At 47.0% G+C, this 22526-nt stretch overlaps 1 long non-coding RNA gene across 2 annotated transcripts in view; it reads right to left on the reverse strand.

Annotated features, from left to right (window-relative positions):
• Positions 1-4538, reverse strand: part of LOC147997621 (uncharacterized) — an 18656-nt gene extending 14118 nt beyond the window's left edge. The window contains exon 1 of one of the 2 annotated variants that reach the window (XR_015647672.1): positions 4240-4538. This is a non-coding gene — a long non-coding RNA (uncharacterized LOC147997621). Of the gene's footprint in view, positions 1-4213 lie in introns of both variants that reach the window. The other variant, XR_015647673.1, reaches the window with a different exon arrangement.
• Between the last annotated feature and the right edge of the window lie 17988 nt (positions 4539-22526).

Genomic DNA, 22526 nt, shown 5'->3' on the forward strand with positions numbered 1-22526 from the left:
AAGCTCCGCACAGCGGCAGGTCGACAGAGCCCCGTCCCGCGTGATCCCTCCTCGTACTCGGAGCGGGGAGGCGCGGGTCGCGGTAGGCGAGAGAGCAAACGCTGCGCGCAGAAGGCTGAGGTCAGGGCGGGCAGCCGAGGGGACCATCCGGGAGAAGCCCCTCGGAGATCGTAAAGCCCTTTCCGAAGATAGCTAGAGAAGGCAAATTCCTCACTGAGGGCGGGACGAACCCAACACCGACGAGCAGCCAAGGGCTCCGTGCACGCAACGGGAAACGAGCAACAGGCGCGGGACAGAACGGGAAGGACCACGCGCCAGCTGGTGGGGGGTCTGCGGTATCGGCAAAGGTCTCTTTCTCCGGGGTCTTCTTGAGCATTCGCGGACCGGGGGGACCTGCGACAGGTCCCCGCCGAGGGCCAGGCCTCTTCAAGGCGCACACAAAGGAGGAGCCTTGACTTGAGGGAGTCCGGTCTTTAAAAAGGGCCAGCCGCGATCGCTCAGCACCACCCTAACCGCGCAGGGCCCGCGGGTGAAGGCACCAAAAACATAGGCACGGGGTGGGCGCTCACCCAACGGAAGGAGCCTTTTAACCGCACACTCAACTCCTCGACCCCCTTTTCTGTCACCGTGCAGAAAGCCGGCAACTAGGACAAGGGAAAGCGTAAAGGCACAAGCACCATGGAGCACAGGAGGCACGCCGGGGAGCGGGAAGCGCCACCGCCAACTCAGAAGCGGGCACCTTGGTGGTCAAAGCCCGGAACGCTCCAGGAGCACCGCAAGGCTCACACAAAGCAGGGCGCGTGCACACACCATTCGGGAAGGGTATGCACCGCAGCGGGTCTACCACCTTCCCCCGGCACGGGGGAAGAGGGCCGCGAAGCAGTGAACGGCGTGGGGGCAAGCGCCCCCGACACGTCCACAGGGACACCGCGAACCACAGCAACAAGTGTGCGCGGGTCAGCGCTCGTGCCGGACAGCCGCACCCCTGACTTCCACACACCACCCTGCAAAGGAATGGGGAGGAGAGACGAGGGGCCCGCTGGCAGAACGAGAAGAGCGGTCGCCATTCGCGCTGAATGACCATTCGCCATGAATGTCCGTCCCTCGCCTGGCGCGGCTTAGGCCCCGGCCCGAAGAGAACGCGGCAGCACCACATCGATCCAACGGGAGCGAGACACGCCATGCATCGGGAACAACGGGCGTGAGAGCTTTCTAACACGCACTGGACGGGAATACGAGCGAGAAGAGCGAGAGAGAGCACGGGAAGAAGTCGCTAACACTGCCACACACACACAAAAAAAAAAAATTTACCCTTCTCGAGGGCGAGAAAAAGGAAGCGTTGCACTCGGGAGGCACGTGGCGTGGAAGAACGGGACTCAACGGGCAGCGGAGGTTCGGGAACTCCTTCAAAAAAAATAAAAATAAAAAAAATAAAAATAAAAAAATAAAATCCCCTTCGAAGGAGAAAAGGTGCAACTCGGGAGGCACACAGCAGGAAAGAAAGGGACACACCACCAAGCAGCGGAGGTTCGGGAACTCCTTCCAAAAAACAAAAAAAAAAAAAAAAAAAAAAAAAACAAATAAAAAAACCGGTCGGCCGCAGAGGAGCACGCCAGGGGGTCACTAGCACCAAACGGGAAAACCCTTCCAGTCGCACTCGGCACCAACGACTCCTACCGGTAACGGACGACAACCACCACGGGGAAATCGGGAACGCCTGACACGCGGGACGGTTGTCATAAAGCTGCCCCAGAGAGCACAGGCAAGCAAGCACGGGAAAGCAGGAAGCGCGTACTCATGGGGGGGACGCTAAGCTTCAAGCATCGAAGAGGCCCATGCGCAGAAGAAAAGAGCTAGGGCTGGACAAGCAAACAGCCTTGGTGCAAGCCTCTTCCAACGTCCTTTAATGACAAAAAGAGTCAAAAGGACAGCGTGTCAGCATATATCTCCAGGTACAATAAGGACAGATAGCAAAGATGAAAAGTGTAAAAGACACAGGGATAAACATGACAGGCCACACGGAACGTCTGGAAGTCATGTTCGGTGACGTGTCCCCAAGAGGTCCCCATGTAGAAAGAGAACCGGACCGCAAAGGAACAACTGGTCGACCTTAGAACCCTGAGTGCTCACAGACCGAGGAGGCCATGGTAGATAGCCTGGAACACAGCTTCCCCTCGGCCTCAGAAGTCCATGCTCCCGCTGGCAGGGACCGGGGAGGATCCTGGAAAAAATAAAGTCTCGGAGGCGCCCCCTAGCCGGGACACCTCGGCTCGGAGGCCGGGGACACAGCACCCTCTCGGCCTCAGAGGTCCAGGCTCCCGCTATCAGGGACCGAAGGGACTCCTGGAAAAGAAAAAAAAAAAATCCGTGGCGCCACCTAGCCGGGCCACCTCGGCTCGGAGGCCGGGGACACAGCACCCTCTCGGCCTCAGAGGTCCAGGCTCCCGCTATCAGGGACCGAAGGGACTCCTGGAAAAGAAAAAAAAAAAAAAAATCCCGTGGCGCCCCCTAGCCGGGCCACCTCGGCTCGGAGGCCGGGGACACAGCACCCTCTCGGCCTCAGAGGTCCAGGCTCCCGCTATCAGGGACCGAAGGGACTCCTGGAAAAGAAAAAAAAAAAAAAAACTCCGTGGCGCCCCCTAGCCGGGCCACCTCGGCTCGGAGGCCGGGGACACAGCACCCTCTCGGCCTCAGAGGTCCAGGCTCCCGCTATCAGGGACCGAAGGGACTCCTGGAAAAGAAAAAAAATCCGTGGCGCCACCTAGCCGGGCCACCTCGGCTCGGAGGCCGGGGACACAGCACCCTCTCGGCCTCAGAGGTCCAGGCTCCCGCTATCAGGGACCGAAGGGACTCCTGGAAAAGAAAAAAAAAAAAAAAAACTCCGTGGCGCCCCCTAGCCGGGCCACCTCGGCTCGGAGGCCGGGGACACAGCACCCTCTCGGCCTCAGAGGTCCAGGCTCCCGCTATCAGGGACCGAAGGGACTCCTGGAAAAGAAAAAAAAAAAAAACTCCGTGGCGCCCCCTAGCCGGGCCACCTCGGCTCGGAGGCCGGGGACACAGCACCCTCTCGGCCTCAGAGGTCCAGGCTCCCGCTATCAGGGACCGAAGGGACTCCTGGAAAAGAAAAAAAAAAAAAAAACTCCGTGGCGCCCCCTAGCCGGGCCACCTCGGCTCGGAGGCCGGGGACACAGCACCCTCTCGGCCTCAGAGGTCCAGGCTCCCGCTATCAGGGACCGAAGGGACTCCTGGAAAAGAAAAAAAAAAAAAAAACCGTGGCGCCCCCTAGCCGGGCCACCTCGGCTCGGAGGCCGGGGACACAGCACCCTCTCGGCCTCAGAGGTCCAGGCTCCCGCTATCAGGGACCGAAGGGACTCCTGGAAAAGAAAAAAAAAAAAAACTCCGTGGCGCCCCCTAGCCGGGCCACCTCGGCTCGGAGGCCGGGGACACAGCACCCTCTCGGCCTCAGAGGTCCAGGCTCCCGCTATCAGGGACCGAAGGGACTCCTGGAAAAGAAAAAAACCGTGGCGCCCCTAGCCGGGCCACCTCGGCTCGGAGGCCGGGGACACAGCACCCTCTCGGCCTCAAAAGTGTCTATGGTCCCGCTGGCTGGGACCGAAGGGACTCCTGGAAAAGAAAAAAAAAAAAAACTCCGTGGCGCCCCCTAGCCGGGCCACCTCGGCTCGGAGGCCGGGGACACAGCACCCTCTCGGCCTCAAAAGTGTCTATGGTCCCGCTGGCTGGGACCGGAGAGGAGGGAAGAAATAAAAAAAATAAAATAAAATAAAATAAAAAATTTAAAAAAAAAATTGGAAAAAAAAAAATCCGGGACGGGGCCCAAGCCTTCTGGTCGACCTCATCCAGCTGCCACCAACCCCTCCTTGTGTCCCAATAGGTCGTACAGCCACCCTCCTCCCCTGAAGTTCTCCAGGTACAACCTCCTAGCTAGAGATGGTCCCCAGACAGGACGGCGTCTCCGTCGCGCACCCGCCTGCTTGCCTGTCACCCTCTCACCCTGGCCGGCTCACCACAGGCACTTCCCCGTCCTTTGTCACCAACCGGGGGACAGGAGCGTTGCGGAAACTTGTCGCCACTAGGTGTCGCCCGACAGCGATCTCGATCAAGCAAACCAATACAGACTGTCACGCGCCGCCGCCGCCACACACACTCATTCCGTCTCTCCAGAGTGACCTCCCTAGCTCAGGGGGACACTCACCCACGCACAACGGGGCAGGTACCCACCACTTCTCCCGAATGGCACAAACGGTCCCGGTTGTCCCGCCGGAACACAGTGAACGCGGGATGGACTCGGGGCCAACCCCCTCAGGCACCCAGAAAAGGAAAGTAGGACGGAGCGGTGAAAACAGGCCACCTCTAAGTGAAAGGACATGCACTCTCGAATCGGTTAACAATTAGCAAGGAACAGGCACAGTTAGGAAAAGGGAGCGTCCAAACTCCGGCGTGAGGGGAGGGTGGCGGCGACCTCAGTTCCACACCATTTTTAAATGGCTCACTCATTTTTAAAACCCTCCACCGATCCCGATGGGGGGGAGGGGGGTTGTTGTTGTTCTCTGTTCCTCGCTGCCACCGCCAGCCGGCACTCACCAAACCACACACCTGCCACCCTCTTTGGAAGACTAAACACAGAGAGTAAATTAAAAGAATGGTGGAATGATGGTGGAATGGTTAAAATTCCCGTGATTTGTTTTCACTCTGATCAAAACATACTTATTTTGTGCATTTGCATTCCCTTGTTCACACGTGCCTCTGTGTGTGTGGTGGGGGGAGGGAGGGAGGGAGGGAGGGAGGGAGGGAGAAAGAGAGAGAGAGAGAGAGAGAGAGAGAGAGAGAGAGAGAGAGAGAGAGAGCCAATTTAAAAAATAAAAACATGGTTAAATACAGCCACTTTGGGAAGATTGCTAGAGAGAATGCAGTCCAGAGTATGGAGGCCAGAGCTCTGGACGCTCTAGACCACAGGTCTCCCATCTCCCATATACCAGGCACCCAGCACCACCATCCCTACTTTGTTTGTTTGTGCGTTTGTTTGCTTGCTTGTTACATTAGTTTCATCCCAAGTTAATAATTATATATTTTTTTTCTATGCACGTATTTAGTTGTGGCAGGGGAACTCCTTCTTTAGGACAGGCAGACTTAGCTAGTTAGTTAGCCAGTCAAAAGTACGTAAAAAATTTATATCAACATAAATATCATTCACTAAGAAATCCTATCTGAAGAAAAAGAAAGAAAGGAAGAAAGAAGGAAGGGAGGGAGGGAGGGAGGGAGAGGGAGAGAGAGAGAGAGAGAGAGAAAGAAAGAGGAAAACTGGCAGACTTAGTTTTAGTGTTTTTGTTATTGTTTATTCAAGATATTGTTTCAGGGCTGGAGAGACGGCTCAGCGGTGAAGAGCACTGACTGCTCTTCCAGAGATCCTTAGTTCAAATCCCAGCAACCACATGGTGGCTCACAACCATCTGTAATGGAATCCTCTCCTTGTGTGTTGAAGACAGTGACAGTGTGCTCATAAAATAAATAAACAATAAAAAATATGTTTGAAGATTAAAGAAAAAACTCTCTCTCTCTCTCTCTCTCTCTCTCTCTCTCTCTCACACACACACACACACAAATAAACTCTGTAATAAAAATCAATGTGACTTCATGATCAAACTTCTATAGTCAATAGGACTAGAGAGAACACATGTCTGTAAAATAAAAGCAGAACCTTTTCTGCTTTGTTTTGTTTTGCCTCAAGGTACGTTTCTTTTGGTATAGCCCAGGCAGTCATGGAACTTGCTCCGTAGACTTATCTAGCCTCAAGCTCACAGAGGTCCACTCTGCCTGCCTCGGCCACCCACACAGCTCTCTCTGCTGACTATATGTCTGCATGCCAGAAGAGGGCACCAGAACCTAGGAGGACACACCACATGGCTCCTGAGAATCCAGGTTTTGACTTTAAAAAAAAAAAAAAAAAAAAAATTCTGACAGCATAGAGGGTAGATATCTGCCTGCCAGGCTCTTCTAGTGCTGTTTAAGGTGGGGTAATAGCCATGTGAAGGAGACAAGGGGAGAGGAAAAATCGATTGGATGAGTAGTGCTGCTGAGATTAAGGAACACACACACACACACACACACACACACACAGAGAGAGAGAGAGAGAGAGAGAGAGACAGAGACAGAGACAGAGACAGAGACAGAGACAGACAGAGACAGACAGAGACAGTAAGACAAAGAGACAGAGAGAGAGAGATGACAGAGGGACACACCGAGGGAAAGACATCAGGACCAGCTGAATTTCTCAAGAAAAGAAAAGAAGAGAAAGGAAAAATGTTTTCTATATACACAAATCTGTATACATGATTTGTTATAGTGTCCCATTTGGGCACTTTGGATTCAACTGTGGATGGTTGGCAGCCAGCTTGGCTGACACCTGACCTCACCAAGATGGAAGCAGCCGGCCATTAGCCCTGATGTTCCAGGTCACTTCTGTTTCTCCCTTTCCCAGCCTCTAGGGAAACAGAACTTAATTAAACTCAGTTTGCACGTGCAGAAAGGTGAAGAGGCACCCAAAAGCAGCCAGAAGCCTCAGACCATCCACAGCCACATGTTCTCCTTCTGCCTATATTACTTCTAAATGATCGTATTTATTTATTTATTTATTTATTTATTTATTTATTTATTTACTTACTTACTTACTTACTTACTTACTTACTTACTTACTTTTTTTTTCTTTCTTTTTTTTCGGAGCTGGGGACAGAACCCAGGGCCTTGCACTTGCTAGGCAAGCGCTCTACCACTGAGCTAAATCCCCAACCCCCTTACTTACTTACTTACTTACTTACTTACTTACTTACTTACTTATTTTTGTCATACTTAAACAATCATTCGTCCTTGAATTCCTCCTGTATGCCAGGTAGACTTAGTCAGTCAGTCAGTCAGTCAGTCAGTCATTTAGCCAGGTCAAAATAGTTAAACATAAATATCAATAAAATCAATAAAAATCAAATGCAAACCCAATAGACAGTAAGTAAAATCGAATAAACCAAAAGATACATCATAAGCACAGAGTTTCAGCCGGACATTGAAAAGCAGCAGTTACCGAAGCAGTCTCCCTCCCACACCAACACACACACAGCTCGACCACCACCTTATCTGCACATTTTCAGCTCCTGCTTTCTAGAGTTACCAAGTTTATACACTACAGAGTTTAGCAAGGCAGGCCGGTTCACCGCACCCCCAGGGTCAGAGAACATGCTAGACCAGCTCTAGGGGATGGGCTGGGGGGCAGGGGAGGGTGGGAAGAGGGGAAACAGGCAGACTTAGGTATTCTAGTTTTGTTCATTCAAGATTCCACTTCTCTCTGTTGTAGCCCTGATAGACAGACAGGCAGGCAGGAATATTTGTTTGTCTGGCTTGGGGTTTGGGTTTGGTCCATTTGTTGGTGGATTTTGTTTTGTTTTGTTTCATTTTGTTTTTCGGGAAGTGTGGTGACTTAGTGCCTACACAAGCCAAGGCAGGAAAAATAAATAAGTAAAGATCTCTGAAACACAAATCTGGAGTGGGCTCTAGCATGGCCATGGACACACGCATGCACAGACGCACGCACGCACGCACGCATTGTAGACACGCACTCAAGGACACACTGGATTCTACAATGTTTGGTTTCTGAGTGTGTGTCATACAGAACCTAACAGAATATGTAATGAACTCTGGCAGTGACAGCAGAAACAACCTATGAGAAGGCGTCCTTGCAATATTAAAATGGCAGGCTAGCCAGGTGACAGTTATCTTAACCAATCTGATGTAGGCCTCATTCACACGGCATCTAGGCCTTAACAGTTAATTGTATCTGTTTCTTTATTTTCCTCTTAGGCCATCACATTGTTTTACCTAGACCTTTAACAGCCAGCAGCTACCAGCCTACAGCTACCAGTTTCTTTCTTTTCATAAAGAAACCCTGTCTGAAAAACTAGGGGAGGGAGACAAACAGATTAACAGATCTCTCTCTCTCTCTCTCTCTCTCTCTCTCGCTCTCTCGCTCTCTCGCTCTCTCGCTCTCTCGCTCTCTCGCTCTCTCGCTCTCTCGCTCTCTCGCGTGTGTTTGTGTGTTCAACAGAGGAGGCATTCAGGTCTGAGAGACGGGGGAGGGAAAGAGGGAAGAGAGACAGAGAGTGACAGAGAAACAGTTGACAGAGAGGGAGAATTGTAGGTTAATTATTGTTCCGTCTCCTCAATCACGGTCTACTGGTCGCCATCGTGGCAACCATGCCCCGCAACCCTACCTTCGGTAAGATCAAGCATAATGGCGGCAACCATATAATTCCTGCTTAGTCGCACTGAACACTCCGGTCATCACTACCTGTGGAGAATTGTAAGGGGCTCCTCTGGTCTAGAGAGTAGTACCCTTGAATGAAATGAGGATCACAGCAAGCATTATTTGTTTTGAGATATAAGATGTGGAAAGAACTATATGTGTGGATTTACAGACAGACAGACAGACAGACAGACAGACAGACAGACAGACAGAGAGGACAGGACAGGACAGGACAGGACAGGACAGGACAGGACAGGACAGGAGAAAAAAACAAGAACACAAACAAAAACTCAAAATGGAAGTCCGGTTCCAAATAGTCTCTGTCTGCCCTGTCGCTCTAGTGTTGGTGGTCCAGGTTATAAAAGCTTATACATGGGTGGGTGCGGGAAGTGCTGCTGGGTGTTCAGTTCAGGTCCAAGATTATTGCGGGTAACTAGACAACAAAGAAAGCAGTTAGACTGACTCCTACAGTGTTCGGTTTCTGAGTGTGTTATCACACAGAAGAGCCTAACAGAATATGTAATGAATTCTGGCAGCAACAGCAGAAACAACCAATGAGAAAGTGTCCTTATAATATTAGCAACTGCAACAAAATGGCAGACTAGCCAGCTAACAGTTCCCTAGCCATTAACTCATCTGACATAGGCCTTCTTCACGTTGCATCTAGATAGGTCTTCCTATCTTCCTCTCCAGTGCTGAGACCAAAGTGAGATCAAAGTCATGCATCACCATGGGTGCCTTCCTTTTCATTTCTTTTCTTTCATCCTAGGAAGTGAGTGAGTGTGTGTGTGTGTGTGTGTGTGTGTGTGTGTGTGTGTGTGTGTGTGTGTAAAGAGAGAGAGAAGGAGGGGGGAGAGAGAGAGAGAGCTTTAGAGAGAGAGAGCTTGAGAGAGAGAGAGAGCTTTAAAATCAGCACTCAAGCCTTTTCTCTTCCTATCCCTATCCCAATCCCCCCCCAAACCAGCAGCAAAGCCACCAGCACTCGAGAGACAGAGGAAGATGAAATCTCTGGTCTGAGAAACAAGAGGAGGTAGATAAACATACCCCCCTCTCTCCTTCATAATTTGTTAAAGTGTTCCCTTTGTGTTGTGTGGACTCTACTTTATTAAGCAAGTTTCACATCGTACTAGCTCCAAAGAGGAGTCAACAGTCTCTTGGCGTGCAGACAGTTGTTGCCTGCTTTAAATATTTTTTGGTGTGTTTGTTTGTTTGTTTGTTTGTTTGTTTGTTTGTTTGTTTCAAAACCGAGGGCCTGCCTGCGTTCAACAGATCCAAACCCAGTTCTCAGAGGGGAAAATGGAGTCAAGTCCGAAGTCACTGGCATTTAAGTCATCTGCCATTGACAGTCATAGGAGATGGGAATATCGTCCTTTCTCCAATGGAGACTCACCTGGGTATGCATCAACCACATCTAAGGGCAGGCCTGGGTTAGTACGGGGTGGTGGATGGGGAGGAAGGATCTGGAAAGAGCTTTGCGATGGGAAACTATGATCAGAATGTTGCACAGAAAACAAAATTTGTATTTAAAAAGAAAAAAAAAAGGCTATCCAAAAAATCTATCCAAAAATGAAAGGAAACAAAACAAAACAAAACAAAACAAAACAAAACAAAACCGACAGCAGAACTTTACTAACTGCAAATGCTCCATCTCCCTGTATCCAACCACTCCACTCCCAGATAGGTAGATGATAGTTTGCACTTCTGTCCCAGTCGGGTTAAGAAAAGGGGAACCACCTCTGTGGAGAGCCATCTCTCCAGCCCTTGACAAGCTTTATTTAACTAAACATTAAACATGAATCAGAAACGCCAAACCCTGTACATATATGGTCCAGATTCACCCTTACTTAGAAATCCCCGAGCTGGCAGGGCGAGGCTGGGAATTGAGAGTGAGCAAAAAGGAGTCTGCCTCTTTCCCCCAGGGTGTGCTATCAACTCCATTACCATTTCCAAACAGCTGGGTGTGAGTCTAACTAAGGTTTCCTTCAGTCAGACATTTGCCAGGAGCCGGAGCCCTGACAGGACAGCGAGAGCGATGATCAGACATCATTTCACAGTGAAATCATCACTCGCTGATTTCAGGCAGAAAACTTTAGAAAACTCTAAACTCTAAAGAGGCACTGAAGCGTGCTAGGGCAGCAGCAGTACTTCCCCGACTGACCTTCAGGAACCTGCATATTCTCCAGCCCCGCCCCACCCCACCCCCTCTCAGCTAGCTCCTGTCCACCCCTCCCCTCCCCCCACATACAGGGAGGAGGCCTTGTGTGTGTGTGGGGGGGGGGGGCGGCAGCGGGAAGATGCAACTCTCTCTTGAGAGAGAGTTCGGGTCTCCCAAACAAATACATAACTAGAAACTTCATTTATTTACTTTATTTCATCGAGCATACCGTGGAAGAGGGAAAAGGAACAGGGAAGCTAGGCCAACTGGTCGAGCTCCTCCTTTCGTTTTGTTTCAAAAAGGAAAGGAAAAGCCAAAGAACCCCCTCTTTTTGGTGAAAGGAACAGAATGGTGAAAGTTGAAACATCGGCTCGCCACTTAATACTTTGGCTTTTAATAAAAGGGACAGCAGATCGACTTCCGAGTTGATTAAGAGAGAGAGAAAAGAGAGAGAGAGAGAGAGAGAGAGAGAGAGAGAGAGAGAGAGAGAGAGAATAAAAACCACAAAAAAACGTTTTGTCGACCAGCCTCCTTTTAAACCTCTGTTACACAGGAAGACTGGTCAACCTCATTCCCCCTCCCCCCACTCACACACACACCCCTCCCCCTCCACGGAGAGGTTTAATGAGAGAAGAAAGGTAGAAGAAGAGAGTAAAGGCCAGTCATGAGCACGTGGAGAGAATTTGGGAGGGGAATGGGGAGAGAAGGGACAAAGGGGAAGAGGGGAAGAGAGGAAGAGCAAAAGAGCAAAGAGAGGAGCAAAGAGAGCCAACCTCATATTTTATTTTATTTTTTTTAAAGATTTATTTATTTTATTTATGCGTAAGAGTACACTGTAGCTATTTTCAGACACACCAGAAGAGAGCATCAGATCCCATTACAGATGGTTGTCAGCCACCTTGTGGTTGCTGGTAATTGAACTCAGGACCTCTGGGAGAAATTTGTGTGTGTGTGTGTGTGTGTGTGTGTGTGTGTGTGTGTGTGTGTGTGTGCCCGTTAGTTTAAAAATCTGCTGTAGACCTCCCTTTTAATATCTGTTTAACAAATATTTTTACCATATTTAAATTTTATTTATTTTATTTTACTTAAAAATAATAATGAATAAAGAGTCAATGTGAATAAACAATAAAACAAAAATCAAGGTGATCGGGGTTGGGGATTTAGCTCAGTGGTAGAGCGCTTGCCTAGCAAGAGTAAGGCCCTGGGTTCGGTCCCCAGCTCCGAAAAAAAGAAAAAAGAAAAAAAAAATCAAGGTGATCAACAGATACCGACGACTGACATGGAAAAAAGTTAATAGATCGCCATAAAAACAGAGTAAGTGCGATGTAAACAATAAAACAGATGGGATGGAGAGATGGCTCAGCGGTTAAGAGCACTGACCGCTCTCCCAGAGGTCCTGAGTTCAAATCCCAGCAACCACATGGTGGCTCACAACCATCTGTAATGAGACCTGATGCCCTCTTCTGGTGTGTCTGAAGACAGCTACAGTGTACTCACATGCGTTAAATAAATAAATTTAAAAAAAAAGAAAACAATAAAGCAGAAATTAAGACGAGGGACACAGAAGGACAAGGGAGATAAAACAATTAAATGTTAACAGACATAAAGTGGGAACGACGGGGTTGGGGATTTAGCTCTGTGGTAGAGTGCTTGCCTAGCAAATGCAAGGCCCTGGATTCAGTCCCCAGCTCTGAAAAAAGAAAAAGAAAAAGAAAAAAAAAAGAAAAGCGGGAACGAGATGAAGGGCAAATATAGACGACTGAAACGAAATGATGGAATAAATTTATAAAATAATAATAAAATACGAGTAAATACGAATAAATGGCAAACTGGACTTTAATAAATGTTTAAATCAAGGTGAATGACAAATACAATTTAGACAAAAAGGTTTTGAAAAATGAAAAGAAATAGAAAGCATATATGAATCAATAACAAGACTGAAGTCACAATGGCCTTGAAGTGACACGGACGACAAACGTGAAAAACATAAATGAAATAATTTCGACAGCCACGGACATTCACATGGTGTGTTGGGAAACACCGCAGTCTTTATTTGGCGAGTAAAAACGCCTCGGGGAACTCTGTACATAGGAGGCTGGGAGCATGAATCACTCTATCTATCTATCTATCTATCTATCTATCTATCTATCTATCTATCTATCTATTTTTTATTTTTCTCTCCCTTACATCTTCCCACCATACCATACGTTTCTCCTTATACAAATCCATAGATTTATATATGTTCTTAATTTCATTTTTTTCCTCTGCCACACAGCCCACCACACAGAACCTCTAGATCTCGGGATCCCCTTCTGCCAGCACCAGTGGCAAGGGCACAGCTCCCCAGAGAATTAACTCGATCCGAACATAAGCGCGACAAGAAATTAAAAGTTAAATCGGAAGTGAAACTGAAAATGAAATTTTGGCCGAAAATAAAATAAAATGAAAGGTATAAGTTTTGTGACAATCAAATCATAAATCCCAATTGGGCAAAAAATAAAATTACAAAGTCAAAATTTTGTCCAGTCCACTGTGCTCCTGTGGAATCCCTCCCTGGAACTTGCTCGGTAGAGTAGTCTAGTCCCAAACTCACAGAGGTCTGCCCTGCCTTTCTCTGAAACCTACAGAGCCAGTCAAAACCTACAATCCTTTGTTGTTTGTTTGGCAGTTTGGCAGTTTGTTTGTTCCTGGACAAAAATGTGGGCTCTCTCTGATTCCTATATGTCTGCATGCCAGAAGAGGGCACCAGAACATAAGAGGACACACCACACAGCTCCTGAGAATCCAGAGGGTTTTTTTTTGTTTTGTTTGTTTTGTTTGTTTTTTCTTCCTCTTTTCTTTTTTTCCGGAGCTGGGGACCTTGCTCTTCCCAGGGCCTTGCGCTTGCTAGGCAAGCGCTCTACCACTGAGCTAAATCCCCAACCCCGAGAATCCAGGTTTTTGACCAAAACAAAAAACAACAACAGGGGCTGGAGAGATGGCTCAGCGGTTAAGAGCACTGACTGCTCTTCCAGACGTCCTGAGTTCAATTGCCAGCAACCACATGGTGGCTCACAACCATCTGTAATGAGATCTGATTGATCTCTTCTGGTGTGTCTGAAGATAACTGCAGCATACTCAGATAAATAAAAAACAAATCTAAAAAAATTAAAAACAACAACAAAAAACACAAAAACAAACAAACAAACAAAACCCCCAAAACTAACAACCTAGAGGGTAGATATCTGCCTGCCCAGGTCTTCTAGTGCTATTTAAGGCTTCCTGTAGATAATAAAGCTTGTGTATCTTTTATCCAGGAACAGAATCATCAAGGCAGGGTAGGAGAGAAGCCCTGTTTGGGATTAAACGTTTCTACAACGTAACAGGAGGAGGCGGAGGGAGAGGGGCTCCTCAGACATAAATCTAAAATAGTACAATGGATCATTTTGAAGGCGTGTGGGTGAGGGTGACTGGAGACAGAGTTTTTCTCTGAGTGAGTGTGGAACTCACTGTCCCTGAGCTCAGCCTGTGATGAGAGAGAGAGAGAGAGAGAGAGAGAGAGAGAGAGAGAGAGAGAGAGATCGAATTTTCTGTGTCTCTCTGTCTCTGTCTGTCTGTCTCTCTCTCTCTGTGTCTGTCTCTCTCTCTGTCTCCCTGTCTCTGTCTCTCTTCCTCTCTCTGTCTCTCTGTCTCTCTCTGTCTCTGTCTCTCCCCCTCCCCCATGCGTGTGTTTGTGTGTTCAACCGAGGAGGCAATGGCAGATAAATGTCTGCCCCTCCTCTGTAAGCCAGGCCACTCCATTACTGCCTTTCCTTTTTCTTAGTTTGTTTGGTTTATTCCAAGTTAATTGTATCTGTTTCTTTATTTTCCTCCTCATTTCTTTAGTTGAGTCAGGGGTCTTTGCACAAAAGCCCTGGAAATCAGTACCTGGATCAGGTCTGCAGCCTGCTCACAGAGTTCTACCCACCTTCACCTCTCAAGTGATGCAATCAAAGACATGCAGCACCACACCTGGCTTCTTTTCACATGTACATTTACTTTAGTTCCAATGCTCATTCAGGTCTGAGAGACGGGGGAGGGAAGGAGGGAAGAGAGACAGAGAGTGACAGAGAAACAGTTGACCGAGAGGGAGAATTGTAGGTTAATTATTGTTCCGTCTCCTCAATCACGGTCTACTGGTCGCCATCGTGGCAACCATGCCCCGCAACCCTACCTTCGGTAAGATCAAGCATAATGGCGGCAACCATATAATTCCTGCTTAGTCGCACTGAACACTCCGGTCATCACTACCTGTGGAGAATTGTAAGGGGGCTCCTCTGGTCTAGAGAGTAGTACCCTTGAATGAAATGAGGATCACAGCAAGCATTATTTGTTTTGAGATATAAGATGTGGAAAGAACTATATGTGTGGATTTACAGACAGACAGACAGACAGACAGACAGACAGACAGACAGAGAGGACAGGACAGGACAGGACAGGACAGGACAGGACAGGACAGGAGAAAAAAACAAGAACACAAACAAAAACTCAAAATGGAAGTCCGGTTCCAAATAGTCTCTGTCTGCCCTGTCGCTCTAGTGTTGGTGGTCCAGGTTATAAAAGCTTATACATGGGTGGGTGCGGGAAGTGCTGCTGGGTGTTCAGTTCAGGTCCAAGATTATTGCGGGTAACTAGACAACAAAGAAAGCAGTTAGACTGACTCCTACAGTGTTCGGTTTCTGAGTGTGTTATCACACAGAAGAGCCTAACAGAATATGTAATGAATTCTGGCAGCAACAGCAGAAACAACCAATGAGAAAGTGTCCTTATAATACTAGCAACTGCAACAAAATGGCAGACTAGCCAGCTAACAGTTCCCTAGCCATTAACTCATCTGACATAGGCCTTCTTCACGTTGCATCTAGATAGGTCTTCCTGTCTTCCTCTCCAGTGTGTGTGTGTGTGTGTGTGTGTGTGTGTGTGTGTGTGTGTGTGTGTGTGTGTAAAGAGAGAGAGAAGGAGGGGGGAGAGAGAGAGAGAGCTTTAGAGAGAGAGAGCTTTAGAGAGAGAGAGAGCTTTAAAATCAGCACTCAAGCCTTTTCTCTTCCTATCCCTATCCCAACCCCCCCCCAAACCAGCAGCAAAGCCACCAGCACTCGAGAGACAGAGGAAGATGAAATCTCTAGTCTGAGAAACAAGAGGAGGTAGATAAACATACCCCCCTCTCTCCTTCATAATTTGTTAAAGTGTTCCCTTTGTGTTGTGTGGACTCTACTGTATTAAGCAAGTTTCACATCGTACTATCTCCAAAGAGGAGTCAACAGTCTCTTGGCGTGCAGGCAGTTGTTGCCTGCTTTAAATATTTTTTGGTGTGTTTGTTTGTTTGTTTGTTTGTTTGTTTGTTTGTTTGTTTCAAAACCGAGGGCCTGCCTGCGTTCAACAGATCCAAACCCAGTTCTCAGAGGGGAAAATGGAGTCAAGTCCGAAGTCACTGGCATTTAGGTCATCGGCCATTGACAGTCATAGGAGATGGGAATATCGTCCTTTCTCCAATGGAGACTCACCTGGGTATGCATCAACCACATCTAAGGGCAGGCCTGGGTTAGTACGGGGTGGTGGATGGGGAGGAAGGATCTGGAAAGAGCTTTGCGATGGGAAACTATGATCAGAATGTTGCACAGAAAACAAAATTTGTACTTAAAAAAAAAAAAAGGCTCCCGATATCTATCCAAAAATGAAAGGAAATAAAAACCGACATCAGAACTTTACTAACTGCAAATGCTCCATCTCCCTGTATCCAACCACTCCACTCCCAGATAGGTAGATGATAGTTTGCACTTCTGTCCCAGTTGGGCTGTCGAGGTTAAGGGAAGGGGAACCACCTCTGTGGTTATGTGATCCACACACGAAATAAAATAAAAGGAGCGGATAAACGTGCCTGGCATTTTAAGATGCTCAATTTCTTTGCAAGCTTCATTTTGTTTCATTCTTTTAAAGGTTTACTTATTTATTTTCACTTACATTGAGTACACTAAAGCCCTTTTCACATACACAGGGCAGTAGAGTGCATGGGATATCCCTTTGCAGAGGGTTGTGAGCCACCATGTGGTTTCTGTGGAATCGAACTCAGGACCTCTGGAAGAGCAGAGCGGTGAGTGCTCTTAACCTCGGAGCCATCTCTCCAGCCCTTGACAAGCTTTATTTAACTAAACATTAAACATGAATCAGAAACGCCAAACCCTGTACATATATGGTCCAGATTCACCCTTACTTAGAAATCCCCGAGCTGGCAGGGCGAGGCTGGGAATTGAGAGTGAGCAAAAAGGGAGTCTGCCTCTTTCCCCCAGGGTGTGCTATCAACTCCATTACCATTTCCAAACAGCTGGGTGTGAGTCTAACTAAGGTTTCCTTCAGTCAGACATTTGCCAGGAGCCGGAGCCCTGACAGGACAGCGAGAGCGATGATCAGACATCATTTCACAGTGAAATCATCACTCGCTGATTTCAGGCAGAAAACTTTAGAAAACTCTAAACTCTAAAGAGGCACTGAAGCGTGCTAGGGCAGCAGCAGTACTTCCCCGACTGACCTTCAGGAACCTGCATATTCTCCAGCCCCGCCCCACCCCACCCCCTCTCAGCTAGCTCCTGTCCACCCCTCCCCCTCCCCCCACATACAGGGAGGAGGCCTTGTGTGTGTGTGGGGGGGGGGGGCGGCAGCGGGAAGATGCAACTCTCTCTTGAGAGAGAGTTCGGGTCTCCCAAACAAATACATAACTAGAAACTTCATTTATTTACTTTATTTCATCGAGCATACCGTGGAAGAGGGAAAAGGAACAGGGAAGCTAGGCCAACTGGTCGAGCTCCTCCTTTCGTTTTGTTTCAAAAAGGAAAGGAAAAGCCAAAGAACCCCCTCTTTTTGGTGAAAGGAACAGAATGGTGAAAGTTGAAACATCGGCTCGCCACTTAATACTTTGGCTTTTAATAAAAGGGACAGCAGATCGACTTCCGAGTTGATTAAGAGAGAGAGAAAGAGAGAGAGAGAGAGAGAGAGAGAGAGAGAGAGAGAGAGAGAGAGATAAAAACCACAAAAAAACGTTTTGTCGACCAGCCTCCTTTTAAACCTCTGTTACACAGGAAGACTGGTCAACCTCATTCCCCCTCCCCCCACTCACACACACACCCCTCCCCTCCACGGAGAGGTTTAATGAGAGAAGAAAGGTAGAAGAAGAGAGTAAAGGCCAGTCATGAGCACGTGGAGAGAATTTGGGAGGGGAATGGGGAGAGAAGGACAAAGGGGAAGAGGGGAAGAGAGGAAGAGCAAAAGAGCAAAGAGAGGAGCAAAGAGAGCCAACCTCATATTTTATTTTATTTTTTTTAAAGATTTATTTATTTTATTTATGCGTAAGAGTACACTGTAGCTATTTTCAGACACACCAGAAGAGAGCATCAGATCCCATTACAGATGGTTGTCAGCCACCTTGTGGTTGCTGGTAATTGAACTCAGGACCTCTGGGAGAAATTTGTGTGTGTGTGTGTGTGTGTGTGTGTGTGTGTGTGTGTGTGTGTGTGTGCCCGTTAGTTTAAAAATCTGCTGTAGACCTCCCTTTTAATATCTGTTTAACAAATATTTTTACCATATTTAAATTTTATTTATTTTATTTTACTTAAAAATAATAATGAATAAAGAGTCAATGTGAATAAACAATAAAACAAAAATCAAGGTGATCGGGGTTGGGGATTTAGCTCAGTGGTAGAGCGCTTGCCTAGCAAGAGTAAGGCCCTGGGTTCGGTCCCCAGCTCCGAAAAAAAGAAAAAGAAAAAAAAAAATCAAGGTGATCAACAGATACCGACGACTGACATGGAAAAAAGTTAATAGATCGCCATAAAAACAGAGTAAGTGCGATGTAAACAATAAAACAGATGGGATGGAGAGATGGCTCAGCGGTTAAGAGCACTGACCGCTCTCCCAGAGGTCCTGAGTTCAAATCCCAGCAACCACATGGTGGCTCACAACCATCTGTAATGAGACCTGATGCCCTCTTCTGGTGTGTCTGAAGACAGCTACAGTGTACTCACATGCGTTAAATAAATAAATTTAAAAAAAAAGAAAACAATAAAGCAGAAATTAAGACGAGGGACACAGAAGGACAAGGGAGATAAAACAATTAAATGTTAACAGACATAAAGTGGGAACGACGGGGTTGGGGATTTAGCTCTGTGGTAGAGTGCTTGCCTAGCAAATGCAAGGCCCTGGATTCAGTCCCCAGCTCTGAAAAAAGAAAAAGAAAAAAGAAAAAAAAGAAAAGCGGGAACGAGATGAAGGGCAAATATAGACGACTGAAACGAAATGATGGAATAAATTTATAAAATAATAATAAAATACGAGTAAATACGAATAAATGGCAAACTGGACTTTAATAAATGTTTAAATCAAGGTGAATGACAAATACAATTTAGACAAAAAGGTTTTGAAAAATGAAAAGAAATAGAAAGCATATATGAATCAATAACAAGACTGAAGTCACAATGGCCTTGAAGTGACACGGACGACAAACGTGAAAAACATAAATGAAATAATTTCGACAGCCACGGACATTCACATGGTGTGTTGGGAAACACCGCAGTCTTTATTTGGCGAGTAAAAACGCCTCGGGGAACTCTGTACATAGGAGGCTGGGAGCATGAATCACTCTATCTATCTATCTATCTATCTATCTATCTATCTATCTATCTATCTATCTATCTATTTTTTATTTTTCTCTCCCTTACATCTTCCCACCATACCATACGTTTCTCCTTATACAAATCCATAGATTTATATATGTTCTTAATTTCATTTTTTTCCTCTGCCACACAGCCCACCACACAGAACCTCTAGATCTCGGGATCCCCTTCTGCCAGCACCAGTGGCAAGGGCACAGCTCCCCAGAGAATTAACTCGATCCGAACATAAGCGCGACAAGAAATTAAAAGTTAAATCGGAAGTGAAACTGAAAATGAAATTTTGGCCGAAAATAAAATAAAATGAAAGGTATAAGTTTTGTGACAATCAAATCATAAATCCCAATTGGGCAAAAAATAAAATTACAAAGTCAAAATTTTGTCCAGTCCACTGTGCTCCTGTGGAATCCCTCCCTGGAACTTGCTCGGTAGAGTAGTCTAGTCCCAAACTCACAGAGGTCTGCCCTGCCTTTCTCTGAAACCTACAGAGCCAGTCAAAACCTACAATCCTTTGTTGTTTGTTTGGCAGTTTGGCAGTTTGTTTGTTCCTGGACAAAAATGTGGGCTCTCTCTGATTCCTATATGTCTGCATGCCAGAAGAGGGCACCAGAACATAAGAGGACACACCACACAGCTCCTGAGAATCCAGAGGGTTTTTTTTTGTTTTGTTTGTTTTGTTTGTTTTTTCTTCCTCTTTTCTTTTTTTCCGGAGCTGGGGACCTTGCTCTTCCCAGGGCCTTGCGCTTGCTAGGCAAGCGCTCTACCACTGAGCTAAATCCCCAACCCCGAGAATCCAGGTTTTTGACCAAAACAAAAAACAACAACAGGGGCTGGAGAGATGGCTCAGCGGTTAAGAGCACTGACTGCTCTTCCAGACGTCCTGAGTTCAATTGCCAGCAACCACATGGTGGCTCACAACCATCTGTAATGAGATCTGATTGATCTCTTCTGGTGTGTCTGAAGATAACTGCAGCATACTCAGATAAATAAAAAACAAATCTAAAAAAATTAAAAACAACAACAAAAAACACAAAAACAAACAAACAAACAAAACCCCCAAAACTAACAACCTAGAGGGTAGATATCTGCCTGCCCAGGTCTTCTAGTGCTATTTAAGGCTTCCTGTAGATAATAAAGCTTGTGTATCTTTTATCCAGGAACAGAATCATCAAGGCAGGGTAGGAGAGAAGCCCTGTTTGGGATTAAACGTTTCTACAACGTAACAGGAGGAGGCGGAGGGAGAGGGGCTCCTCAGACATAAATCTAAAATAGTACAATGGATCATTTTGAAGGCGTGTGGGTGAGGGTGACTGGAGACAGAGTTTTTCTCTGAGTGAGTGTGGAACTCACTGTCCCTGAGCTCAGCCTGTGATGAGAGAGAGAGAGAGAGAGAGAGAGAGAGAGAGAGAGAGAGAGAGATCGAATTTTCTGTGTCTCTCTGTCTCTGTCTGTCTGTCTCTCTCTCTCTGTGTCTGTCTCTCTCTCTGTCTCCCTGTCTCTGTCTCTCTTCCTCTCTCTGTCTCTCTGTCTCTCTCTGTCTCTGTCTCTCCCCCTCCCCCATGCGTGTGTTTGTGTGTTCAACCGAGGAGGCAATGGCAGATAAATGTCTGCCCCTCCTCTGTAAGCCAGGCCACTCCATTACTGCCTTTCCTTTTTCTTAGTTTGTTTGGTTTATTCCAAGTTAATTGTATCTGTTTCTTTATTTTCCTCCTCATTTCTTTAGTTGAGTCAGGGGTCTTTGCACAAAAGCCCTGGAAATCAGTACCTGGATCAGGTCTGCAGCCTGCTCACAGAGTTCTACCCACCTTCACCTCTCAAGTGATGCAATCAAAGACATGCAGCACCACACCTGGCTTCTTTTCACATGTACATTTACTTTAGTTCCAATGCTCATTCAGGTCTGAGAGACGGGGGAGGGAAGGAGGGAAGAGAGACAGAGAGTGACAGAGAAACAGTTGACCGAGAGGGAGAATTGTAGGTTAATTATTGTTCCGTCTCCTCAATCACGGTCTACTGGTCGCCATCGTGGCAACCATGCCCCGCAACCCTACCTTCGGTAAGATCAAGCATAATGGCGGCAACCATATAATTCCTGCTTAGTCGCACTGAACACTCCGGTCATCACTACCTGTGGAGAATTGTAAGGGGGCTCCTCTGGTCTAGAGAGTAGTACCCTTGAATGAAATGAGGATCACAGCAAGCATTATTTGTTTTGAGATATAAGATGTGGAAAGAACTATATGTGTGGATTTACAGACAGACAGACAGACAGACAGACAGACAGACAGACAGAGAGGACAGGACAGGACAGGACAGGACAGGACAGGACAGGACAGGAGAAAAAAACAAGAACACAAACAAAAACTCAAAATGGAAGTCCGGTTCCAAATAGTCTCTGTCTGCCCTGTCGCTCTAGTGTTGGTGGTCCAGGTTATAAAAGCTTATACATGGGTGGGTGCGGGAAGTGCTGCTGGGTGTTCAGTTCAGGTCCAAGATTATTGCGGGTAACTAGACAACAAAGAAAGCAGTTAGACTGACTCCTACAGTGTTCGGTTTCTGAGTGTGTTATCACACAGAAGAGCCTAACAGAATATGTAATGAATTCTGGCAGCAACAGCAGAAACAACCAATGAGAAAGTGTCCTTATAATACTAGCAACTGCAACAAAATGGCAGACTAGCCAGCTAACAGTTCCCTAGCCATTAACTCATCTGACATAGGCCTTCTTCACGTTGCATCTAGATAGGTCTTCCTGTCTTCCTCTCCAGTGTGTGTGTGTGTGTGTGTGTGTGTGTGTGTGTGTGTGTGTGTGTGTGTGTGTGTAAAGAGAGAGAGAAGGAGGGGGGAGAGAGAGAGAGAGCTTTAGAGAGAGAGAGCTTTAGAGAGAGAGAGAGCTTTAAAATCAGCACTCAAGCCTTTTCTCTTCCTATCCCTATCCCAACCCCCCAAACCAGCAGCAAAGCCACCAGCACTCGAGAGACAGAGGAAGATGAAATCTCTAGTCTGAGAAACAAGAGGAGGTAGATAAACATACCCCCCCTCTCTCCTTCATAATTTGTTAAAGTGTTCCCTTTGTGTTGTGTGGACTCTACTGTATTAAGCAAGTTTCACATCGTACTATCTCCAAAGAGGAGTCAACAGTCTCTTGGCGTGCAGGCAGTTGTTGCCTGCTTTAAATATTTTTTGGTGTGTTTGTTTGTTTGTTTGTTTGTTTGTTTGTTTGTTTGTTTCAAAACCGAGGGCCTGCCTGCGTTCAACAGATCCAAACCCAGTTCTCAGAGGGGAAAATGGAGTCAAGTCCGAAGTCACTGGCATTTAGGTCATCGGCCATTGACAGTCATAGGAGATGGGAATATCGTCCTTTCTCCAATGGAGACTCACCTGGGTA

Source organism: Rattus norvegicus, unplaced genomic scaffold, assembly GCF_021556685.1.
Source record: "Rattus norvegicus strain SHRSP/BbbUtx unplaced genomic scaffold, alternate assembly SHRSP_T2T unassigned-0000110, whole genome shotgun sequence".
NCBI classification, from domain to species: Eukaryota; Metazoa; Chordata; class Mammalia; order Rodentia; family Muridae; genus Rattus; species Rattus norvegicus.